Source organism: Giraffa tippelskirchi, chromosome 5 (genome assembly GCF_054371585.1).
Source record: "Giraffa tippelskirchi isolate mGirTip1 chromosome 5, T2T-mGirTip1v1.2.pri, whole genome shotgun sequence".
In the NCBI taxonomy this organism is placed as follows: Eukaryota; Metazoa; Chordata; class Mammalia; order Artiodactyla; family Giraffidae; genus Giraffa; species Giraffa tippelskirchi.
The window spans coordinates 110,790,737-110,815,591 of record NC_137279.1 but is presented as its reverse complement, the minus strand read 5'-3'; the positions used below and the strand labels follow the sequence as shown (position 1 = coordinate 110,815,591).

Sequence of the window (24,855 nt, the reverse complement as noted above, 5' to 3'; positions counted from 1 at the left end):
TTTTCCCTTGAGTCTGGGGTCTAGAGAATTAAGACTTGGACATCTCTTTACCTTTTTCCCGCCTACCTGTTCCCAGGCCCAGCACAGAGTGATTCCAAGGGACCAAGAGGCAGTTGGTGCAGTGTGGGGATTAAGAACAGGCAGGAACCGCTCTGGCTGTTACCTGTGGTGTCACATGGGTCAGTCTCTCTGAGGTTTGGTCTTCTCATCTAACTGGGGACAATGTTAATTCCTGGGCAGGGTGATGTTCCTGCAGTGCTGACTCCTGCTAAATGCTCCCTGAGCAGTAGCTGTGCTGGTCGGGGAGGACAGGGTGGGAAGAGGACGTCAGGACTGGCTCCCTGGCTCTGCTGGTACCACTGGGGAAGCCGGTTTTCACACCGCAGGGTCAGCTACTAAGTTGGTTTTGTCCCTATGCCACACTCTGCAACAGGCATTCTGAAAATGCAGACATGTCAGTGGGGTCCCTGGGCGCCCACGACTGTACACATGGAGCAGTCAGGGCTTCAGTGCTGAGGGTCTGGGTTAAGGAGCTTTCCTCCAAGGTGAGCTGGGGTAGGATCCCTGCATGAAATAGGCAAGCTATTAAAAATAAGGGCAGTGCATACTTATTGAGTGCTTACTGTATGCTAGCACTGTGGCAGCACTTTCTTCCCTTGGACCTTTTACATTTTAATCTGCCCGAGGGCTCAGTGAAGTAGGTTCTCTTATCCCCACTTCACAGATGGTGACACCAGGACTCATTTAACAGCCTCACTGAGGTCACCCGGTTCATAAGCAGTAGACCTGGGCCTCAAACCCAGTTCTGTTTCACACCAGTATCTGAACCAAAGCCCCACACATCGGCTGCTGGGCGCAGGCTGGCAGGAGGTGAGCCTCATACCCTGCGGAACACACGCCTGCACTCCCACCCTTCGGATTTCTTTTGCTCCGCCCCTGGGACATTCAGACAGGTGTTCTCCCAACATCCTCTGCCCTCAGCCCCCACCAGGAGAGGGCCTGCTGACTAGAACCGGGGAAGCAGGAACAGCTGGTTCAGCTTCCCAGGTGAAGAAGCGGGGAGGAGGGGGCACCCACAGGCGGGTGAATAACCTCAGGCCCCTGGGAATCTGGCTAGAGAAGAGCAGGGAGGCGTAGCTGAAGGCCCACCATATGGGAGTGCCCTCTGCGTGGAGAAGGTATGGGGGAGAGGTCACATGGGGTCCCAGGGTGCCCCCAGATCACCCTCTGAACCCTAGCGAGGAGGAGAAGCTAGCAGTTTCAGTGCCAGCCTTATCAGACCACAGTCCCTCAGATTAATGCACAATCCAATTTATTTTCCCTCTAGGAAATTACGTATTTTTTAAAAATACATGAAGAGTCGGAAAGGAGCCATGGCAACGAGGAGGCTGAGCATCAGAGACGAGGCCATGCCTTTTCTCCTGCAGCTGAGGCACCTGATCTTCCAGGTCAGTACCTCTGGACCATCTTCACATCACGGCATAATGCAGAGCGCAAATATTTGTCCAGGTCACTGGGGTTAGCAGGGGCTGCTGCTGTAGCCAGGGTGAGCATCCCGAGGCTCCAGCGAGGGCAGAGGGGCCCATGCCTTGCACACCTGTGCCAGGTGAGGGGGCTCTGCTCTGGGCATCTCCCCTAGCCAGGTGCTGCTCTGTAGCTGGGTCAAAGGGTGCAGATGGGTTCAGCAGACACAGACAAGGACTTGCTAGGATTCATCCACAAGAATCCTGTGGCAACTGGGATTTCTCTCCCATTTTACAGATGAGGAAACTGAGGCCCAGATGCATTCGGTGACTTGCTCAAGGTAACAATAACCGTATTCAGTGAGTGCATATGCTTTTGTCATGCTCCGTGCTGAATGTGTTGTACATATCATCTCCCTCTGTTGAGGGCCCCTACCCCACCTGCATACTGTGAGTTGTCTGAGCGTTTACAGAATTTGCTGAATACACCAGTCAGATGAGGAGCACTGATGATGTACTGGGCCCAAGGGTAGGTCTCCAGTATAGAGGTAAACAAAGGAAGTGGGCCTGCCCTTGGAGAGCCCACTATCTGAGATAGATCTGTAGCATCTGACGTGAATAGGCTTCATTCACATATGTCTCATGCCAGGCATTGTCTGGACACTGGGCAGAGAAAGATGTAGCAGTGTCATTGTGCCCATCCTAGAGATGTGATGACTAGTGGACGAGCCCAAATATCACCTGACTGATTACAATGCAGCAGGGTAAGCTTCAAAATAGACGCCTCACAGACCAAAGTGGGGCCTGCAGGAGGTGACCCCTACATTTCCTGGGGAAACCTGGGAGAGCATTGCAGATTCCACAGTGATAAGAGAAAACAACATTTATTGGGCCTTCACTATGTGAACATCCATGGCAATAAGACATGGGTGTGTCTTAAGGACAAGAACTGGGTCTGACGATGGAGCCTGAGTTCTGCATACCGTGGGTGCTGCATGAGGGATTAGCGAATGATGAGTGATTGAGGTGCTTCTGTCATCTTCTTATTTTCTTATCTCTCACTAATCTGGCTTTACCAAATGCTCAGAGAAGAGAACTTATTACTAGAGAAACCCCTATTTCTGGGATAAAGATCTGCTTTGGGAGCTGGGAGGTTATTGCCAGAGGATGGATGCTAAAGTTCAGGTCCTATTTCTTCCAATGTCCTGCTGGTGGAGGGGACCCAGGCCCAGCTGCCAAGATGCTGGCTGAATTTCCCCTCAGTTATAGAGATCAATCCTGGGTGTTCATTGGAAGGACTGATGTTGAAGCTGAAACTCCAATACTTTGGCCACCTCATGCGAAGGGTTGACTCATTGGAAAAGACCCTAATGCTGGGTAGGATTGGGGGCAGGAGGAGAAGGGGACGACAAAGGATGAGATGGTTGGATGCCATCACCAACTCGATGGACATGGGTTTGGGTAGACTCTGGGAGTTGGTGATGGACAGAGAGGCCTGGCGTGCTGCAGTTCATGGGGTCGCAAAGAGTTGGACATGACTGAGCGACTGAACTGAACTGAATCTACCTCTGTAGCCCTTGGCTTTGCTGTCTTAGCCATGTACATATTTATCTTCTTTGCCTAAGTCCCTAGGATGTGGCTGCTTAGCCATATGAGGAAGGCCCAGTGCCCTAGTATTTGATCAAATAGTGGAAGACCTGACTATATTTGTACCCTGACTCATGCGGTGGTGCCTTTATTCCCAAGAACAAAAAGCAGTGGGCAGACTTTTGGTCAGTTTAGCTTTCTCCTGCTTCTAAGAGGAGTAGTCAATTTTCTCTCTTTGGCAGATGGGACAGCTGAGGCCCAAGGATGCATCTGAACCCTTAAGGCCTTGGTGGCAGAACAGGGCCAGAGTCTGAGGGGGTGGGGTTCCAGACTGCATTCGGGGAAATGATCCTGCCTGCGGCGTGCCAGCTCCAGCTTTCTGTGCCATGCTGCCCTTCAGACCAGCCCCTTGGCCCCTTGGCCAATTTCAGGAATCTGATAGCACAGTGACGCTCCCTCTCTTTCCTCCTTTCCCCTCTTCCCTCCCTTTCCTTCCTCTTCTTTTTGGTCTGCCATTTTGACCAGTTCATAAGCCCCACTCTTTAGAGATGTCTGGCAGAAGGTGAGAAGAAATTTCTGGGTTCTCATGGATATTCACACACAGAAAAGTCTTCCTCCTTAGAATCCTGCCCAGCCCCTCCTCTATGGCCAGCAGCCCCTCCCAGGACCTGGGGAGAAAGTGAGGGAAAACAAGGCAGGCTGGGGTTACAATGAGAATAAAAGCAGCTCACCTTCCTGAGCTTTTCATGAATGATCTCCCTTAATCCTCATGACAGTCTAGGAGGCAGGTGTTATCAGACTCCCATTCTACAGATGAGGAAGTTGAGACAGAGACAGTATAAATGACTTGCCTCAGCCCCATAGCTCAATACAATGAGGCCAGGATGTGAACCCCAGAGCCTGTACTTGGCCATTGCTGCCTCCTTGGGAAGGGGGCAAGTCCTGAGAATACCTTCTGATGACATCTCCAGCTGTCGGCTGGCCATGCTGACTCTGGGGAGGGTTTCCCACATGCCCTCCTGCTAGTAGCCTCTTCCCTCTCTCATGGGCATATGTGTTTCATTCATGAAACACATCAGGCTGAAAAGGGCCACCCCAAGACCTGCCCTGCTCTCAAGAACTTGAGGGAGGTAAGGATGATTAGAGTGGAATTAACTCAGATCCTATTGTTTCTTCCAACAAAGCCCTATATGTGCTTATATAGAGGTTCATCCATTCATGCCACACAGACATTTTCAGAGCCTGAAGAGTGACTTGGCTTTTTGCTAGGGACTGCAGGACAGAGAAGAGGCTGCCATGGTTCTCTAGGATGTTGTCACCCCACGGGTCTCCACCAACATACAAACATACCCATCTTTACACCCAAACCTGAGGAAAAACAAGGGGAACTCTGGGTAGGAGGGCCTCTGTTGTACCTTCATTGGTTCATGTACTAGTCTCCATAGTTCTATGTCATAATTATTATTAGCCCCATTTTACAGATGAGAAAACAAAGACTTAAAGCAAAAGGCCAAGTAACTGGTCCCAACTCATATAATTACCCACTTGGTGACACCGAACTGCAGCCTGAAAGATTCCAAAGCTTACAAAAGCTCTTCCAAAGCTTTTCACCTCCCTGTCGCCCACAGAAGGTGAAAATAACCACACATCACAACTACATGCAGTCACACCTACAAACATACAAATGGAAGCATCTGGTCTCAGAGATGCTTGTACAGCCTGCAAAGTCACACACATACATACACACACACACACACACACACATATACACACACACAGCACATTCCTCATGTCCACACACACAGTTCGTGTACAAATAAACTTTTCCCCCCCTAACTTTTGAACTGTGAACACTCCAACTAATCAATAAGCACCTGGAAAAGAATCCAGCTTCATTATACACTAAAAAATGTGAATTAAGGCAGTGAGGAAATACTATCATTTTAGCCCATTGAATCAGCAAAAATTAGGAAAAAAATAAGAAAATAGTCCCATTGAGGATGCATTGAAATGGGCACTTTAATATACTGCCCGTTGGTACAACTCTTTTGGAAAGTGACTTGGCAGTATCCATCAAGAGATGTAAAAGTGTCCAGGACCATTGATCCAGTAATTTTATCTGAGTGTCATTCAGAAGTACATGCATAAAAATGTTCAACTCAGCATTGTTCATAATAGCACAAACTTGGTACTGACCCAATGGCTTACACTAGGGGATTGGCCATTGAGCTAGGCAAAGGGAACAATGGAAGCTATACATAAAAATACAGAAATATTAAGAGTGGTTAGGTTTGAGCGACCGGAAGTCACAGTTACTTTTTTCCTCCTATCTTATCCACCTTCTTTCTTCTCAGGCAGAGAGAGGTGGAGGGTCTCCAGCAGCTGAAAGGCTGAGGGAGAAACAACCCAATGTTTTAGCAGGGAGGGGTTTTCACCCTTCTGGGGCCTCTTCTGTTTTTCTACTAATTGATCAAATATGCAATGGCCAGGCTTTCATATCCCTTAGAGACTGGGCTAAAACCCAAGGGGAACAGGACTGATGTTCTCCAAATTTTCTGGGTGCAGGTGAGAATGTGCATCGTCCCCCTAAGCTTGCCTTCTGGCTTCAAGCCCCAGGCTGGTTGTTCTGAGCAGCCTCCTTGACCCTCCCCCAGGTCTGCAGGGCAGATCTGGGCCTCATTCAGCTTTCCAGGCTCACACGGGCAGGTGCACAGGCCTCAGGCTCTGTCCCATTTTGAGGAGATCCCAGCACAGGGCCCTAGATGCTGGGCCCAGGGGATGCCCAGCCCCACACCTCAGCTACCTCTAAGAAGACCCTCAGAAAGATAAAAGGCCCTGCCTCACTTTTCCTCTCATCTCTGAGAGGCCCAACTCAAGAGGAGAAGCAATTTGGGGTTCTCATTTGAACATGGACAGGCCTTCTTTGATTGCAGGAGAGCTCACACATCCCCATGTGTGGCCACACATAAGCAGACACCGTCTTTCATTGGCACACACACACGCATGCACACATGGGTACACACACATTGCCCCTCCACCTTTGTGTGCTTAGATTCTGCCTGGATGATGGGTGTGAAAAGTGTCTCACAGGTCTCACCTCTAAGGATCCAGGAGGAAAAAAGGTACAGCAGAGCTAGAATTCAGCTTAGAGATATGAAACAAACAAAAAAATTCCCCAAGCCCAACAGGGATAAAAAGCTCATTAATGTCTCTGTTCCTCTACTCATTAAGCAAGAGCGCACTCATAAATATTCACAGAATTCTAAAGTAAGACGGAGGTGAAAGTTAAGTTAATGTGCAGCAATTAAGCCTGCTCACAGCTCTTGAGCAGCCTGACTGGGCTCTGGCCTCCCTCAAACTGCCAGTCTCCCAGTGGGGAGGAGAAGGGGCAGGGCAGGGGGCAGACGCTGAGTGATGAGCCCTCCCCACTCCCACCTCCATGTACCCTTTTGCTAAGAGAGTAAAACTCAAATGTTCTCGCTAGAAAAGAAAAGATGAAGGCCCTGCTGGCATCTTCTTATTAATAGATAAGAGCACCCCTCTGGTGGGAGGGTCTTAAAGATCACCAAGTGTCCGTCACTGGTCACCCTGTTTTGTTTTGTTTTTTTAAATTTCAGTGTTATTGAGGTATAATTGACAAAACATATTTATCTTCTCTTTTTGTGACAACATTTGAGTTTTACTCTCTCAGCAGGGCCTTTGCATGAGCTGCTTTCACAAATAAATTTTACAAATAAAATTGTAAGATATTTGAAGTGTAGATCATGATGACTTGACACACGTATATACTTCTGAAAGGATGCCCCTCATCTAGTTAATTAACATATCCATCACCTCATATATTTACCTCCTCCTTTTTAGTGGGAATATTTGAGTTCTACTTTCTTAGAAAATTTCAGTTATACAATACAGCATTATGAACTACAGTCACCATGTTTTATATTAGCTCCTCTGAAAGTTTGTACCCTTTTATTAACCTCTCCCTATTTCCCCTACCCTGCAACCTGGAAACCTCCATTTAACTCTCTGTTTCTTGGTTTGCTTGTTTTTTTTAGATTCCACATATAAGTGATGCCATGCATGACTTGTCTTTCTCTGGCTTATTTCACTTGGCCAACCACTAACAATGGGGTAACCAGTGTGTGAGGTCACACACTGTGTCTGAGTGGCCACACCGAGTGATGAGTCCCAAAGCACATCCTACAACTCACCTTCATACTTTATCCAGGAACAGGAAGACTGTCACCTCCTGCAGGGATTTCCTCCAGGTTCTGCCCTAATCACTGCCTGCTCCAGGGCTTTCTGATTCTGCTCACTGCAGCCAGATTAATTTTCTTAAATGCAGGTTTAATTGCCTTCCTCCTTCCAAAAAACATTCATGGGCTCCCCATTGACTATGAATTAAGTGCAAACTCCTTGTGTTCTGTGGTCCAAATGCTCCTTTACAATCTTAATTACCATTACTCTTCACTCATTTCCCAAGTTCCAGCCAAATGGAACTCAAAGCTCTTCTTCAAACACGCTTTACACTTTCCTGCTTCCAAGGCTTGTTTGTGGAGCTCCTACCTCCTGGGTTTCCTTCCCCTGAAGCTTTGACCTGTCAAAATCCTAGCCATCTTTCCCAGGCTTACTTCATAGCTTCTCTTCTCTTAGACTACTCCTGTTTCCCACACTCTGATCTAGTCTCCCTCCAGGGTATTTTGCTATGTTCCAGTTGTGTGTATGTGCAAAGCTGCCTCAGTCGTATCTGACTCTTTTGTGACCCTTTGGACTGTAGCCTGCCAAGCTCCTCTGTCCATGGGATTCTCCAGGCAAGAATAATGGAGATTCTGTTTTGAACTGGATTCTATACTGGATTGTCATGCCCTCCTCCAGGGGATCTTCCTCACCCAGGAATCCAACCTGCATCTCTTATTGTCTCCTACACTGGCAGGTGGGTTCTTCACCACTAGTGCCACCTGGGAAGCCCTGTGCTCCAGTTACATCTCTGCAGTTTGGCTAAAAATGATAGTGATAATAAGAGTTATAACAGTATTAGTTCTGACTTACTGAGTGCCTACTGTGTGCTAGTTGCCTTGCACATATTATATCCTGCAAGGTAGACACTGTTACCCCATTTCACAGTTGGAAACACTGAGGCTCTGAAAGGGTAAGAAGACCAATTCTGATTGGCTCTATAAAGTTTTTGCTGTTTCTTTTTTGCTCCATTATTTCACTCTTACTGTCAGAAGCTCTCTGGGTTGAACTGCATCTTGTTACAAACATATATTTAGAAATTCTAACCCCTGGAACCTGTGGATGTGCCCTGATCAGGAAGAAGGTCTTTGTGGATGTAATCAAGTTAAGATGGGGCCATACTGCATTAGAGTGGCCTTTAACTCAATGACTGGTGTCCTTATAAGAAGAGGGAGATGTGAACACACACAGAGGGAAGATGGCCATGTAAGGATGGAGGCAGAGATTCCAGTAACGCACGTACAAGTCAAGAACTGTGGGCAACCAGACAAGCCAGCCCAGAGGCAGAGGGCAGGTTCTTCCTCAGAGGCTCTGAAAAGGAACCAGCCCGCCGACACCTTGGTTTCTGACTTCCAGCCTCCAGAACTGCAAGGGAATACATTTTTGTCATCCTAAGCACGGAGATGGTGGTACTCTGTTACAGCAGCCCTAGGAAACAAATTTGTTGTTGCTGCTGTTCAGTTGCTAAGTTGTGTCCGACTCTGTGACCCCATGGACTGCAGCACGCCAGGCTTCCCTGTCCTTCACTATCTCCCGGAGTTTGCTCAAATTCATGTCCATTGAGTTGCTGGTACTATAAATATAACACCTCCCTCCAACGGCAGGATCTGTCAATCCTCAGTGTCCTTTCAGGTGCCTAGGGAGGCCTGTGGAGAGGAACAGAGATCTCCCTTCCCTGTCTGCAGAGGTTCCAGGGCTGGGAACAGATCCAGCTTTAGAGGTCTGGAGAGCCCAGTTACCTCACAGCTAGTTGGTAGTGGAGTTGTCCAGGACAGGAGCCCATGGCCTCAGCATCTGGGCAATGGGGCGCCTGGTGTGGACCTGTCTGTACGTGTGAGTTCAGCCCTGCCTGAGGCCTGAAAGTACATTTGGGTTTCTTTGGAGCCCTCATCTGTGGGCCTTTTAAAATGTCCTGGGTCTGTGGTGGTGCTGGAGAGAGGACTTGGGGAGGTCTGTTACCTGCCTGCTCGGGAAGCTGAGGGTGGCCCGCTCTGGGGTCCACCTGGGCCTTAGGATCACTCTGGGATTCCAGGTTTCCAGGGGGCAGCCTGAAGGCTGTGGGACTCAGGACAACTGGATGCACCCCGTGGTGAGCTGCAAGCCCCTCCCATTCCTCCACACCAGCCAGAGGTCCAGCCAGCATCCTATCCTCTCCTCTTGTAGTGCTAGCAGCCGGGTACCCCAGGTGCCCCCTCACCCTGGGCTCCTGTGACCTCTGTTAGCAGACAGTGGGCTCCTGGATGGGGGGCCAGGAGCAGTCACTGGGCCAGGGAGCATGCTGTAGCCCCACTGCTGTTTGGAAGGGACATGGTGAGCACAGCTGGCTCTGAGGGGTGTGTGTGCTGATGTCACGGAAGTCAGGAAGTGGGGTTCATCTCCTCATTGTTTATCCCACCTTCTGGGACTGCGAGTGGTGGGGGTTCAGATTCCTTTCAGGAATTATAAGCTACATTCTGAGATTTTCTCCGCTAAGACCTGGTTTATGTCCTTGACAGTGCGCCCTGATGAATGGTATTTCTACTCTCCTCTTTGTGTGTCTTCTTTCATTTTTTTGATGTTAAAAATCATATTCTCTTTATTCTAAGATGTACGTGACTTTTACATTTTAATATTTCTGAAATAGTGTCATGATCTAAAATTAAGGTATACCTTTTTGTTGTTAGCTTCCCTTGTGGCTCAGCTGGTAAAGAATCCATCTGCAATGTGGGAGACCTGGGTTCGATCCCTGTGTTGGGAAGATCCCCTGGGGAAGGGAAAGGCTACCCACTCCAGTATTCTGGCCTGGAGAATTCCATGGACTTTATAGTCCTTGGGGTTACAAAGTGTCAGACACAACTGAGCAACTTTCACTTTCACTTTCTTTTTGTTGTTACGTAAGCAATTTATTACTGGGGTTAAATATAAATAACATAAAATTCACCATTTTGACCATTTTTAGGTGTGTCTAGTTTAGTGGCATTAAATGCATTTACACTTTATAACTATCACACCATCCATCTCCAGAATTTTCTAGTCTTCCCAAACTTAAACTATGCCTATTAAACACTAATTCCTCATTCCTTCCTCCCCATAGTCCCTGGCAGCCACCATTCAGCTTTCTGTCCCTATAAATTTGATTACTCTAAGTACCTCATATGAGTGGAATCATACAATATTTGTCTTTTTTGTGTCTGGCTTAATCACTTGGCATAGCATCCTCAAGGTCCTTTCATACGGTAGCATGGGAGAAAATTTCCTTCCTTTTTTAAGGCTGAGTAATATTCCATTGTGTGTGCCACATTTTGTCTACCCATTCATCTGTGGTGGGTGGATATTTGGGTTGCTTCTACCTTTTGGCTGTTGTGAATAACTCTACTATGAGTATGGGTGTACAAACATCTGTTTGAGTCTCTGCTTCCAATTCTTTTGAGTATATACCCAGAAATGGAATCGCTGGATCATTTGGGAGTTTATGTTAATTTTTTTGTAGAAGCAATTCCCTCTGTATAATCAGAAATAGGGATATGAGAAGTGGAGACGGGGAAAAGAACTAATATCTTGTGAACGCACTTTGTGCTAAGAATTTCATGTCATCTTTTCTAAACTTCACAACAAGCCTTTGAGTGAGATACCATTTCCACTTTATAGATGGGAAAGCCAAGACACAGCCCCCTGCAGCAGGTCGTATGGTTTATAAGTGTGGAGCAGCCATCTGCATCCAGACAGATGGTGGTGGGGCCCAGCCTGGGGGCTGAGCTGTGGGTGGAATCACAGGAGTCGGGGGTCTTACTGCTCCAGGGTCTCTCTACTTCTTTGCCAGTACCACCAAGTAGGCTGCTGGGGAGATGGTGAACTTTCTTCAAAGATCCCAAAGAGTGTCCTGGGGGTGGGGCAGGGTAATTTGTGAGGTTGTTGGAAGAATCCCTATCCTAAGCAAGCAGTGGTATGTGTGTCATCCTTCAGTTTTTTTTATCTAAATCTTCCCGTTCCTTTAAACGGGGTCTCACATTTAACAGCGGCCAAAGTCCCCACTGTCCCACTGTTCTCCCTCCGTTGAAGCTACTCTGGTCCCCAGCACAGCATGGCCTTCATGTCACATCCCAGCCTGCAGATCAGGCCTGATGCTTCTAAGGCATCCAGAGATTGAGCTCATATAAAGACTGCTCTACTCTCTCTCTTTGTTCCCATTTTGAGCTTTGGTTCTTTTTAATGGTGCTGGTTTTATGTTTTTCAATATGAAGAACATTTTCCTTGATGGGAAAAGCAAAAGGAAAATAGGAGCTGCATAACGCATTTCATTGTGGGGTGTTTTTGTCCTGCAAAGCACTTCGTGACTAGCAGCTCATTTGGTCCTCCTGTGCGACCCTCACAGTGAAGTGGGGTGGGGTTATGAGCCGGTCAGTGAGGCTGAATGACTCACACAAGGTCCCTCAGCTAGTTAGCAGCCCAGGCAAGACCAGGAGGTACCAACCCACGGCCCGAGACCTTAGGGGAAATTGATTATACAAGCACAAATAATCCCAATCAGGAGGCATCTAAAGCCACTAATGTAGCCATGCTGGGGACTCTCTGTACAAATTCACATTTGAAAACTGAAAACAAAAGAAAAAGGCTGCTTTAGTTGTGAATAGACAAAGCCCAGCACTGGGGAGAAGCACGGCCCCCAGAGAAGGATGTGGAAGATGCTGGCTTCTTAGGAAAAGTGCAGAGGCACACTAAAAACGTTTTTAGTTGTGCTGCTAGCATGATCCCATGCCCTTCCCAACTCAAAGAAAAAACAAAGCCCAACAACAAACATAACAAAACCAAACAAGAAATGACGATCACAGCAAAGAACAAGACAGGGTAAATCTGCTGCTTAGAGGAAAGTGGAGAGAGATACTGACCTAGAGGAGACAGCTGTGTGGAAGGCAGGGGAGCATCGGGGGAGGGCTCCTAGCTGATGGGGGGCTTGGGGGAAGTGTCCAGGCTTCAGCAGCCGTTGGCTAGCCGGGTGACTCACAACCAGCCACCCCGCTTTCCTGCCCCCTCATGTTCCAGATGCCCAAGTGTTTACCACACTCCACTCCTCCTTCTCCTGCCCTGGCTGTTCTGCTCTGTCCACACACCACCTGCATTATTAAATGCCAGCCAGATGCTGTTGCCTGCCGAAGGTACAGAGCTTGCAGCTTGCACATGCTTTGTTAGGAAGAGAGATTCACAACAACACTCATTCAACGAGACTAATCTAAGTCATCAAACTAAGGCTTTCTCCTTGGTATGATTGGAAAGATGGACAGAAAATTGAAAAGAAAAAGCTTAAAAAAATTAATTCTGCATCCGTATACCACCAAAATTTCCTCAAGCTTCATTTAGAGTCATTTTTAGGGGCGCCAGTGGTCCAGGCACCACACAATGGGGAACGGTAGACTACACTGGGGGTCACTAATGCCCCAAAACTCTTATGATTTTTTGACCCATGAGTCTGTGGTCCAGGATCCTCCTCCCTTTCTAGCACAACAGCCCACTGTATTCAGTTTTTCCTGTCAACTCTCACGTGCTTCCTTGCTGTGTATGCATTCCTGGGAGTACATGGTTTAAGTTCTTTGGGTGGATCACAGCACTTCCCACAAGCCAGACCCACTTGAAGCTTTAAGGTGTAAGGTGACATTGGCCACAGGACTGCACTTGTCTGTTGCATTTGTCTTCAATTATGTAACTTTCTTTCTAGTCTTTTCATATTTACTGAACTTTTAAAATTTCTTTTTTTTCTATAATGAAAGTCATGTGTGTTCATTGAGGGAAATTTAACCACCAAGCAGAAACGCACAAAGAACTAATTGTCCATCGTTCCATTACCCAAAGACACCACCGTTAGTATTTTGTTTTCTACCAGTCTTTCTTGCTGCTGTTTTAAAAATCTGTGCAGCCATTAAAAAAAATACATTTGAATTGGTTCTACTGAGATGGATGAAACTGGAGCCCATTATACAGAGTGAAGTAAGCCAGAAAGAAAAACAACAATACAGTATACTAATGCACATATATGGAATTTGAAAGATGGTAACGATAACCCTATATGCGAGTCAGAATAAGAGACACAGATGCATAGAACAATTTTATGGACTCTGAGGGAGAAGGTGAGGGTGGGACGTTCTGGGAGAATAGCATTGAAACATGTATATTATCATATGTGAAACAGAACACCATTCCTTGTTCGATGCATGAGACAAAGGCTCAGGGCCGGGGCAATGGGATGACCCAGAGGGATGGGATGGGGAGGGAGGTGGGTGGGGGGTCCAGGAAGGGGAACACATGTAAACCCATGGCTGATTCATGTCAATGTATGGCAAAAACTATTACAATATTGTAAAGTAATTAGCCCCCAACTAAAATAAATAAATTTATAAAAAAAAAAAGATTTAAGGGGTATTAATAATCCCTTTGTGAGTCTGTTGTAAATATACAAAAAAAAAAAAAAATCTGTGCAGTTTTGTCTCCTGCATTTTCCCACACCACCATGAACTCATCATAAACATCATTCTAGGGACTTCCCTGGTGGTCCACTGGCTAAGACACCAGCTCCCAATGCAGGGGACCCGGTTAATTCCCTGATTGGGGAACTAGATCCCACATGTTGCAATTAAGAGTTTGAATGTTGCAACTAAAGATCCTATGGGTTGCAACTAAGACTCAGTGCAGCCAAATAAATAAATAAATATTTTTGAAAACATCATTCTATATGGTTGCATTTTAATTACTTCTAAGTTTTGCTTGTACAAATAACACTATTAATAACTTCTGGATTAGCACTATTTCCACAGGATAGATCTAAGAAGTGACTGTCCTGGGTACCATATCCCACCTGCAATGTTTGAGTGGGACTATTTGCTGCACACTTACCAGATTTGGATACTCATTTAAAAAACTAGAAACGTTTGCAAATTTGCAAGGCAAAAGTAGCTATCTTGTCTGAATTTTCATTTTGATTACAAGTAAGATTAAAGAATTTTCATCTTTTGGAAAGCTGGCTTTATTTCTTCTTTAGTGAATTGTTTATCTCATCCTTGGCTCACTTTCCCATTGTGCTTTAGGGGTTTTATTATTGATATGTGTGAACTCTTTATGTGTTAAAGATATTAACCATTCATCCAATATTTGCTGCAACTGTATTTTTTCCCAGTTGGACTTTTAAACTCCAGGTTCATTAGAGGTTTCTCATGTAGCCACACTGATGTTTTTAGGTGCCCTATTTTCTTCCTAGTTAGAATTACATGTGATTTTTATTGTTATAATTCTGTTCTTAGAGTCTCTCATTCCTTGTGAGATATGTTTTCTTCTAGCAGCCATGGGATCATAATAACGTTACTCCTGACTTCCCAGGTCTAGGATATGTGTCTGTTGTGACCCGGCATGCTTGCCCATTGCATGCACTGCCCCCCACTTGATCCCTGTTAGGGACACAGAGATGTTTGGGTCTCAGGCCCTCAGGCATGATGTAGAGTTTTTACTCTTTCTGTTGTTAATGCTTGTTTGAGTCAGAAGGTTGCTCACAAGTGGGTTATTATGTTCATGAATTCATAGTTTCTGAAAGGTTCCTAAAGCTGAATAATTCATTCAGGGTTTTCATAGGACGTGGCAAAGTCCTTACTCATGGGAGACATGGATTTCCTATAATAATAAGAATAACAGCTCACACTGAAGATGTTTTAGTTGCTCAGTCATGTCTGACTGTTAGTGACCCCATGGAATGTAGCCCATCAGGCTCCTCTGTCCATGGAATTCTCCAGGCAAGAATACTGGAGTGGGTCACCATTCCCTTCTCCAGGGGACCTTCCTGACCCAGGGATCGAACCCAGGTCTCCTGTGTTAATCCTATTTGAATAGAAATCTCAGCACTTCCCAGGGACCCCAGGACACTTAGCAGGCAGAATTTCATACCTGCTGACTTTGCAAGTCAAGTACTGGGGTTCCTAAGCCCAGTGAGAGCCCAGAACAGATAACTGCAGTGATTACAATGGCAATAGCTAACTTGAAGTGAGCACTTAGTATATGCCAAGCACTGAGCTAACAACTATATATGCATCAGCTTATGCACTCCTGATACCAATCCTATTAGCTGGTGCTATTAATATTATTATACCCATTAGTTATTTATTTATTTTGGCTGTGCTGGGTCTTTGTTGTTGTGTGGGCTATTCTCTAGTTGTGTGCAGGCTTCTCAATGCAGTGGCTTCTCTTGTTGTGGAGCATGGGCTCTAGGCCCATGGGTTCAGCAGTTGCAGCAGGCAGGCTCAGTAGTTGTGGTGCATGGACTTAAGTTGCTCTGCACCATGACATGTGGAATTTTTCCCAGACCAGGGATCAAACTCATGTCCCCTGCATTGGCAGGTGGATTCTTATCTAACTGTACTACCAGGGAAGTCCATTATACCCATTTTCTATATGAGGAAACTGAGACTCAGAGAGGTTTCAAAGCTTTAGTTAGAAAAGCCTGCCTGACTCCAAAGTCTATATATTGTCCCACTCCCCTCTGACACCCCCTTCCCCAAGTGGGTGGTGTTGGTCTCATCTAGCTCCTCCCTCCCTCCTGCTCCAGACACCCTGATGATCAGCCAGGGATGAGCAGAGGAAGAAGAAATGGAGCTTCACTGGTCCTGCCATTCTTTCTCTAGAGTCCTGGGATAGAGAGCAAGTAAGAAAGGTTTGCAGCTTCCGGGTTGTTCTATTCCATCTCCTTCCTCTTCGGCTCAGGGGCTTCTCCAAAGGGGTGATGCGGAGCCCGAGGCTCGTCCCTCTGCCCCTCCGCTGCAAGAAGCGTGGCCTGATGGGGCACAACTGGGCATGGGAAGCCCAGTGACCAGGGTTCCAGCCACTTTTGCTGGGTTCAGGGCTGTGTTCAGTTCTGGCATCAAAATCAGACAAAGGCTTTTACCCTCCCTCACAGAACCTGACATTCACACAGTGTTCCAGGGCTCTGTGAACAAAGCTGGGACCCAGCTTTTCCTTCCATCCACCTGTGGCTGTCTCATAATAACTGTCTCGCTTTATAGGCTTCTGTCTTTATGTCGGCTTTTAGCTTGTTACTGCTCTTGTTCGAAGAGACAAAGAAGAGTGCGTGTATACTCTTCAGCTCCATCTCCCGTTGGTCACAATGTGAACCCTCTCTCCTGGTTGAGCCTGCTCTCTCCCTGTCTCCTCAAGCAACAAATGCCCTCTGTGTGTCTCAGGTGCTGCCAGCTGCTGCCTTGACAAGCCCTCTTGTTGGAAGGCTCAGAGATATTTATTTAGGTTCCCAAGAAAGCTCAGTAGTCCCTAGTTCCCAGGCCTGTCCAGGGAGGATGGATTTTCACTGTTACTTCTGGGGGAGCCCTGGGATCTGTTAGGTGCCACAAGCCTGGTAGGCTGGGGTTTGGAGGGAGCCCACCTGCAAACTCCGCTCAGCTTTCTGTCCTCTTGTTTGGACACTTGGCTTTGCCCTTTGTTGTTGTCAGCACCCTCTTCGCCTCCGCTCCCCCCGCCCCCCGCCGCTGCTTTGCCACACTAGTCATTGCTGGGGTCTTTCTCTGAACAAATGAGGTGCCCAGAACCAAGGCACCACCTCCTAGCTGCCTTTCAGCTTTGTGATGCCTGCAGCCCTCTGCAGCCTTGCTCACACCCCAAGTAGTGCTCCCTTTGGCCTTGTCGCTGGGTCCGTGGGCTGGTAGGGCCACTTCTCCAGCCTTGGTGCTTGGCAGTCTTTCTTCCCCAGTAAACTCATTAGGTTGAGGTCTCAGCACTCATTCAGGAATCATCCTAGATACCAAAGTGAAAATGACAAATCACATATTTCCCACTTCCACTTTAGTCAGGAGAAAGTCACGTGGACAAATGGTTGCACCACTGTGTGATGAGTGCTAGAATGCGGCAGATGAGGAAGACTGGAAACTTAGGGAGAAGATGACCAACCATGTCTGATGGTGTGTTTTTGTGTGTGGTCAGAGGTGGAGTGGGTGAGAAGACCTAAAATGAAAGTGGGTGCTTGAGCAGTTCTTGAAGGATGAGTAGGAATTCTCTAGGTGGACAAGATTCTGCTGAATGTAGAAGGGGGCGATGAAATGGCTTTCCAGACAGAACAGAGTGGAAGAGTAAGGCAGCAGTTTAGGAATGCTGTGGGTAATAGGGGTGTACAGAGTAAGAGAGGGTGAGCTGGACAAACCACGAAGCCATGGTAGGTGACGGCTGAGCAAGAGGGAGCTCCTAAGGTCAACAGCATCATTAACGAGACAGAGAACAGCCTTCAGGAGTGGGGAGACGACATGTCTGCCTTAAGATGTGAAATTCGAAGCAAGTACGAGAACAGGTAGACATGTTAGTGTCCCTTGGCTGTCGTCTCTCCTGGCTTTGAACACTGTCCCTGGGTGACATTATCCGCTCACCACCAGAATAAGTGACAACTCTTACATCTCAGTCCCTGACTAGTCCTCCATTCTGAGATCAGACTCATATAATCCAACAACTCACTCGACATCTCCACCTGAATGAACCCCCTCTCCCCGGCACTCCAGTCTCAGCAAGCTATGAACTGAGCTGGTGATCCAAAGCCAAGTGCTACTCCTTGTGGATGTGCCATCTTAGGGGCAGTGCCCCCTGACTGCCTGAGTTAGCACGCAGGGCACCATCCTACACTCCCCACTATAGGAACATGGCTTAGCATGTCTTTAATGTCAATCCTGCTCATTAGCGCTCCCTCCCCTAATCTCTGCTGCTACTCCCCTGGTCCCCATCATCTCTTCCCTGGACTATTATTACAACTGTCTGCACTCTCCTCCCCTTGGTCTAATTCTCTACCAGTCCGTCCACTATTGCCAGCAGGGTGGATCTCAGTCTATATTTATTTATTTTCTGCTTCCCCACTAGAATATAAGTTCCATGAAGGCAGAAAACTTCTCTGTTCAGTGTTCCCAGTGCCTGGCATATAAAAGGAGCTCAATAAATATCAGTTAAACAAATGACTAAATGAATCTTAAAATTCAAATCTGATCCCTTCACTCCTCTGCTTAAGACTCTAGTGTGGCTCCTTAGAAGGCTAAAGACACAAGCCCATTTCTTAGTGTAGCATATATTATTGCTCAGGTCTGGCCCCAGTTTAGTTCTTAAGCCTCTTGGACTTACTCATGACTCTGTATCTGCCTACATTCCAGCTATGATCACTTCCTTGCAGTTCCTGGAGCATCTCTGAAGCCAGCAGTTTTCAAATTATGGTCTGTAGAGTCCTGGGGGTTGGGTCTTGAGACTCTTTCAGAGAGTCAGTGACTATATGGGTAAAGGTCCATTCGGAGTGCAAGAATGAACAATCGATTTTAGTTGTAAACATGGTATGAAAAGTACATTGTATGGTTCAGATTCCACAATGCAACTAACCTACTACCTTCAGGTGGTGTAATGGTAAAGAATCCGTCTGCTAATGCAGGAGACACATGTGACGTGGGTTTGATTCCTGGGTGGGGAAGATCCCCTGGAGGAGGAAATGGCAACCCACTCCAGTATTCTTGCCTGGGGAATTTCATGGGCAGAGGCACCTAGCAGGCTGCAATCTATGAGGCTGCAAAGAGTCAGATACGACTTAGTGACTGAGCACAAACACATGCACGAAAAAATAATATCCGTTACCTGACGAGGCTATAACAGTACTTCCTGCCTTCCCAACTCCATATCTGTGTGACAGGGCTGGGACTAGTGTGAGGCTTCTGAAGCCCCTAGAATGCCAAATTTAAGGAGGCCCACACTCTCAGAGCCGACCCTGTGCTGGCATGACCTTGGATGAGGGTACCTACTTAAATCTTCTGTCCTAGGTGCCTTGCTTCTCCCAACCCCAGTCCTGGCATTGCTGTGTGGGTCTAGGTTTTCTTCAGATACCTCAGCTAAAACCACATGGAACAACAGATTGAAAGCAGAGGTAGATGCAAGAATCCAGCTGTTTTCTATTAAGGCAGGCCTTAAAGAGATTTGCAACAATGTAAAATAACACCACTCTTCTCACTTGTTATTTTTGAACATACAGCTATTTTTATAAGACTACGTTAACATGCAATGAATTATTATTTTTAAATAAATTAATGTATGAATATTTTAAATACTCAAAAAATTCCATACCATATTCATCCCACAAAAATAAAGCTCTTTGGGATCCTCAATAATTTTTCTGAGATCAGAAAGGTTGAGAACTGCTCTATTAAACTAGAAGATGTGGGGAATCACTCTTTTTATATTAAAGGCAAACATGGTTTGCATGAATTTTATAACTAAACAGACCTTCAGACAAATTGAGGTAGAGCAATTCAGGCAGCACTCCTCCTAGCCTCAAGGTCTGTAACCCCTTTTTCTTTTAATGTGAAATCGAAAAAAAGGTGAAAGTGTTAGTTTCTCAGTTGTGTCCAATCCTCTGTGGCCCCATGGACTGTGGCCATGAGGCTTCAAACTCTGAGACCAGCCTGGGATGCTGAGTGACAGTACGGATCAGATCTGGCAATTATTTTTCTGGGTTTGTTTTTTTTCTTTATGGAGACTTTCTAATTTCCTGAAAAGTTTCTAGGGAGGGTTTGGCCAATCAAAGCTATCTTTAATAAACATTAATGCAATTCTCCAATTATCTCTTCTATAACTTTATATCTCTTCCTTCTCTAAACTGTTTTCATCTTTTCTGAAAATTTCTCCAAGCCTACCTCGCTGCCCTAAAGGGTAGGGCAGCCTGAATTATTTTTAAGCCCAGTGCAGGGAAAGGTGAACATGGAGGGGGTCCCCAGGTCCTGCTTGACTTAGACTCACAACTCCTTCATCTGAAAGTTCAATTTTCAGTTCAGATAGAGTTTCTCTCCGTGTGTCTCCCCCAGCTCCCCGTCTCCTGCCCCACCAATGTTGTGGCAGAGTGACAAATGTGATGCTGGAAATAACTAGGCTGAACGGAAGGGTAGTTCTAATGAATAAATACACCTTTGGTAAATCTTCTCACCAACATGTCTTTGTAACTAAAAACAGCCACTCTATTCCCCATGGTTGCTGTGAAAGTCGACAGGCTTTTGTATTTCTATGGGAGCCATCTCTCTTCCCTCACCAGCAAACAGACATTATACCAGGTCCAGGAAATAATTAAAGTTTCAGGGGCAGGTGGGAGGCAAGAGGGGAGAGAGCCAGGAAAGCAGCAGGACCAAACATTGGCAGTGTTGTCAAGCTGGCCTTGGTCCCTGGTTCCTGGTGACAGCCGAGCTTCCGCATTCACTCATTTTCATGGAGACAGAGAAGAAATGAAGGCTTTGCTTTTTGCCAGTTTTGACACCTCTCTGCTTTGCACATTAACAGGCTCGCCATTTGACACCATGTCTGATCCATCCACTGCTCTGCAGAGGTGTCAAGCAAACTTGCTGGAGATACTAAAGCCCAATTATGGCGCCCAGTTTACACTTCTTGGATCTTGACAGATGCTGGAAACCTTTTAGACTCTGGGATGATTAGTGCAGACCTTTCTCTTGCTTGCAAGCAGCCTGAAACATGTGCACCTGTTTTGTCGGCATCCAGTGCATCCTTAACGAGTGGCCTTCCCCAGCATGGCCCATAGGGGCAGTCAAAGGCTCAGTGACAAGGAGCCTGAGGCCCAGAAAGGAAAGATGACTTGCCTGAAATTATACGTCAAGCCTGTAACAAGTTCTCAGCTCCTTAGGAATCATGCTCAAAATAAGAAATTCAGACAGGTCGAAGCAAGAGCATCAAGCCAGCCAGAATTTGTTGGATGAGGAAGAGAATGAATTAAGGATACTGCTGTCCAAATATTGATGGTGCTGATCTCTGGAATAATTACTCAGCCTTCTGCTGCCCATACACAAAGGCCAGGAGTCTCAGACGGGGTCTCTCAATGTCACTTTCTTTATCAATTTCTTAATCTGGGGGACATCTCCTTAAATATAGAACTGATAAATGGTACATACATAGATGTTCAGGGAAGGTGGTTGTGGGCAGTGATAGCTAAAAACCTTTAAGAACAAACTAATCTGACTAAAGCTGAGAAAGAAAGAAAGAAAACCCAACAAGAAGTGGCACTGACCAGGGCTTATTTCAGGAGGAAAATGGACTATCCAGGATATGGGTGAAGGGCCCAAACACACAGGCTAAAATTGGGAAGAAGGCTGGTTTCCCACAGTTAGGAATACATCCTGGACAACATAGGAAGTATAGCTCTGAGTTATCTGAGATGGACACTTGGGTCACTCCACTCATGCCATTTCACATGGGACCAGACCAAGGAGTTAAGCCACGGAGAGCTTTAGGTATGTTCATCCAGCTCTCTTCCTGTTTCTGGGACCACCTGAAAGTGAGAAGAGGAAAATACCTGGGAACAAAAGTAGCCTCTGATGCCCACTAGAACTTGCAGACACTCCTATGAGGGGCAGGTGTCTCTAAACACTACAACAGAAATGAGTTCTAATCCTGTTGCTCAGACTCAGATTTACTGCTCCTTCTATTTAAAAAGAGCTTGAAAAACAAAACCCAAGAGCTTAACACCAGAACTTTAGTCTTATCAAACTTAAAAGATATTTTTCCTAGCTTAACATACTCATCTCAGTTCTCTCTGCCTTGATTGACTTGCAGGTTGTTATGATCCTCAGTTTCTACTCTCCCTACTGACTGAGAATGTGATCTGAAGCTTGGAAAGGAATTTAGATCACCTCATCCGATCTTTTATCCAAAATAGAACCTCTCAACAGCAAGCTGCACGGGAAGCCATCCAGTCTTTGAACTCTGGTCACAATGAAGAACCTGATCACTTTTCCTTGCAATCAGATTATCAGAGACACCAACCATGAGAGAGTCTTCCTCAAGATGAAGCCAAAATCTGCTTCCCTCTAACTTGTATGAAAAAGTGAAAGTGATAGTTTCTCAGTTGTGCCTGACTCTTGGTGACTCCATTGACTGTAGCCCGCCAGGCTCCTCTGTCCATGGAATTCTCCAGGGAAGAATACTGGAGTGGGTTGCCATTCCCTTCTTCAGGGGATCTTCCCAACCCGGGGATTGAACCTGGGTCTCCTGCATTGCAAGCAGTTTCTTTTACTGTCTGAGCCACCAGGGATGCCCCTAACTAGCATGTGTACATGCTCAGTCACTTCAGTCATGTATGACTCTTACCAGGCTCTTCTGTCCATGGAACTCTCTAGGCAAGAATACCAGAGTGGGTTGCCATGCCCTCCTCCAGGGGATCTTCCCAACCCAGGGATCGAACCCACATCTCCTGCATCTCCCACATTGCCAGTGGATTCTTTACCACTGAGCCACTGGGGAAGCCCCTAACTAGGATACCTGGGTCCTAATTCTGCTTTCTGAGGATACATGGAGCACGTTTCTTACATTTTTTATATGACAACTCTGCAGGCATTTGAAGACAGCCAGCAGATCCCTCTGCATCTTCCTTCAACTTTCCTAGCAGGTCATGGCTCAGGCCCCTCACCAGCCAGATTGCTCAACTGTGGACATGCTTTAGTCTGTCAATATCTTTCTTCAAATGTGGGGACTTGTTCTGAGCACAGATAATTCAACTCATCTGCATCCAGTGAGTTCGAACCACCCTGGAGCGACAGACAGCAACCTGGATCCCGGTGACTTGGAGGGCTCTCCGTCCATCTAAGAGTTAAGCTAGCGCTGTTTTTTGGAGAAACTCCAGGCTGACTATCCTCCAAAGCAACCTGCAGAGGTGGAGGCAGTGCTGGCAGGAGGTCTGGAAGGGAAGCAGCCAAGCCTAATGGGGGGGGTTAACTCTTGACCTTTGGACACTCTGCATTCACATCTTTCGCTTGGCCCCTGCTGAGAGCTGTGCTTCTTGGCAGTGGTTGGGTGGGGAACTGTGGGTCTGGGTGATCCATTTTAGTTGTTGATTTTATCAAAAATATTCAGCAAATCAGTGTCTGTGTCATTTTACGTAAATCCAGATCCATCTGTCATTGTCTATCGTACCTCCAGGCACTGTAAAAAAATTTTTTTAATACATTGTTGTTTTTCTCCAAAGGCATGTGGTAATATCTTTAGAAATCTCTTGTGTAAGGAGATTTTTTTGGTATAATGCATGGTTTCATGCCCTGAAAGGTGTTGAAATTCACATGGGTGGATTCAGGACAAGACTTCTGGTCATCTGAGATATGTGACAAGTCAACAGGAATCCTAAGGGACCAAGTCACTTGCATTCCTTTTGCTGTGTCCTTGTCTGGGCACTGCCAGCTTGGACCTCTTGCCTTCTCTCTCTCTTTTTTTTTTTTGTCTCCTAAGGTATAATTACTGCTGGGTAGTTCTGCAGAGACTTCATGTCTCTCTCATCCATCCAATTCTCCTCTTTCCCAGTAATCTGACACCTTTTGGTCTCCAGCTTTACCCAGAACCTTCTTGACAATTAAGAGCTCCACAGAAAGTGGTTCTAACAGATGATCATTCTCAGTCTGCCCTCCAGTGATGTGGATTCCATTGTTATTCTCTCTCAAGTTCATCTCCCGTTAGAATGGCTCTTCCCCTCTGAACCCCCAGAGCCACCAAGGGCAGCCACCATTTCACCTGAGAGGCCCTATGGATGGGGTACTCAGAATACCAGCACTTCCCTAGCCCTGCTGGAGGGGCAGAATAGCAGTCACTGCTGGCTAAATGCTGACTGTGTGTTGGCCCAGTCATGCACGTGATCCCACAGAAACCCTGTGAGGTTCATATGATGAGCTCTATTTTATACAAGAGGACACTGAGGTTCACAAAAGTTCGGTAAATTTCCAAAGCTTGTGTATTCTCTCTGAGCTAACCAGGCTCCTCTGTCTATGGGGATTCTCCAGGCAAGAACACTGGAGTAGGTTGCCATTCCTTCCTCCAGGGGATCTTCCCAACCCAGGGATCGAACCCAGGTCTCCCACATTGCAGGCAGGTGGATTCTTTACTGTCTGAGCCACCAGGAGAGCCCAAGAATCCTGGAGTGGGTAGCCTAACCCTTCTTCAGGGGATCTGCCCAACCAGGAATCGAACCGAGGTCTCCTACATTGCAGGAGGATTCTTTACCAGCTGAGCTACCAGGGAAGCCTGAACAAGCACAATAGGAAATACACAAATGTCTAGGTATCAATGTAGTTTTAATAAAAAACACACGCTTGTCAACAGCAGTTGCTTTTTTTCCAGTGCACTTCCATATTTATTAATTGATTCATCCTCTCAGTCTCCTTGCAAAATTGACCAAAAGATGCCCTTATCAATATTCTGAGGATAAGGAAGCAAAAATCCAGACAAACTTAAGGACATACTTAGGGCTTCAATAAATGAATGACAAAGATTGTCACTTCTTCCTGGTGGCCTTTTCTCTGAATTGAAGCAATAACTGTTGGGTCCAGTCTTTTCTCCAAGGTAAATCATGAGTTCCCTGTGACTCCCCCAGCTATTCTCTGAGATGCTGAAGACCCTTTTGAAATAAGGATCTGAAATAAGGTAAGGTGCTTGCAGTGTCCACATCAGACCCTTTGTCCACAAAGATCCACTTCCTGAGTAGGGAAGTGGAACCCCACTTCCAGGGGTTAGCGCCACCCAATGGGTCTATCAGGTTTTTACCATTAATTGCCCATTTTGC

The 24,855-nt window shown here is 46.5% G+C and overlaps 1 protein-coding gene and 1 long non-coding RNA gene across 3 annotated transcripts in view; one reads left to right on the top strand and one right to left on the bottom strand.

The window, feature by feature from the left end:
- KCND3 (potassium voltage-gated channel subfamily D member 3) overlaps nucleotides 1-24,855 on the bottom strand; it is a 224,069-nt gene that overhangs the window by 36,042 nt on the left and 163,172 nt on the right. The window lies entirely within an intron of this gene.
- On the top strand, nucleotides 725-23,273 carry LOC145506987 (uncharacterized). The gene is made up of 4 exons (XR_014054488.1): nucleotides 725-870; nucleotides 1,328-1,448; nucleotides 1,762-1,804; nucleotides 21,867-23,273. It is a non-coding gene; the product is annotated as an uncharacterized LOC145506987 (long non-coding RNA).